The sequence below is a fragment of the Stegastes partitus genome, unplaced genomic scaffold (assembly GCF_000690725.1).
Source record: "Stegastes partitus isolate 25-593 unplaced genomic scaffold, Stegastes_partitus-1.0.2 Scaffold867, whole genome shotgun sequence".
In the NCBI taxonomy this organism is placed as follows: domain Eukaryota; kingdom Metazoa; phylum Chordata; class Actinopteri; family Pomacentridae; genus Stegastes; species Stegastes partitus.
This window is the reverse complement of record NW_007578598.1, coordinates 302,501-303,976: the sequence shown is the minus strand read 5'-3', so window position 1 is coordinate 303,976 and position 1,476 is coordinate 302,501.

The following is a 1,476-nucleotide window of genomic DNA, read 5'->3' as shown; positions in this document are numbered from 1 at the left end:
GTGTCAGAGAGTCTCATAGTTCCAGAGATATGAAGAGCTGCAGGTGGGAGTGTCGCTGCATGTGATCCTGTGAGCTGCTGTTTGTAAATCTACACAATCTGACTGTAGATGGAATATAAGTGATGCTCTGGGTCCCCCTACAGTCCAACAGGAAGTCTACAGATGTTTTTCAGCATTGAGGTGGAAGATGGAGCCACACAAAGTCTCAGAGTGGACCACAAGAACCAACAGCCATACCTGAATTTTACTATTTTTATTCTGCTGTTGTTGTATAGAGGCTAGTCGTAGTGGTTCTGTGCTGTCAGACTTTGTGGCTGATAATTTCTTCAGTATCCTTGTAGTTTCTTACTTGTATTTCATTTCAGTCAGACTTATATGTAAAAGAGTAAATGTTACCAGAAGTTTAAATCAGTATAGAACAAAATATGTTTCACAGATTTTGGACGTATGCTTGTTATTCCCCAGACAGACATTTAAATCACTCATCTTTGTTCTTTACCTTTTGTCCATCGTGCTCCACAGTGATGGCCAAAACGATACCTATTATTGACATTAGTATTATTATTATTTGTCAGTTATTCGTTAAATCTAGGGACATAATATTTTTATTAAGGATGTCCTGATCAAGTTTTGTTTGACTCAAATCCAATCTGAGTCATTTAATATTCAACATCAGCTGATACCATTTTCCTCAGTCATACACACTTAAAGTGCTGTAGATTATCTGGAATACCTCTTACTCTTTACTGTTCATCGTTTTGTACAGATAACATAAATTCTGAATGTCTGTGATCAACTCCAGTTGTGGTATAAGGACTGGGCTAGGGACACTGGTCATTTTTATTGCACTTACACATTCACATTAACAGAGCACTGCTTTCATTTTCATGTTGTGTTACATTCCTGCTAATGTCCAGGTATCAATGTTGGACTTAAATTAAAGTTCTTCTTTACCTGAATTTAATGCATGTCATCGAGGTAAAATCTAAATAAAGTTGAGCTCTTTTGCTGAACATCTACTTATTGATAGACACTGCTATTTACCCATGTGCCCTCACTGCCTCCCATGCAGACTATTGTAGAAGCTGGCAATGCAGCTGAGCACAGAGAAGCCTCTAGTCTCACTGGGTCTCCGTAGCACAGCAACTCAGGCAGGTTTGTGACCAAAACCATATTAATAAGACGTAAATTCAACATTGTCATGTCAGATTTTTAAACCAAGTGATGTAATAGAACATTCTACACAGGCCATTTTCAATGAGCTCTATTAATTGTGGGAAGCCAAATTCATGATTGTAATTTATGTTAATAATAATAGATTAACAAATAATAATAAGCAGAACCCCTAATGAGTCCATGTTGAATGATGTCACTAAAGTCATAATTTAACTCAACCTTCACAGTCAGAAATGAAGAGCTGCAGGTGGGAGTATCATGTATTGTGTGGTGTGAACCACACTGCAGCTGATCAGTAGT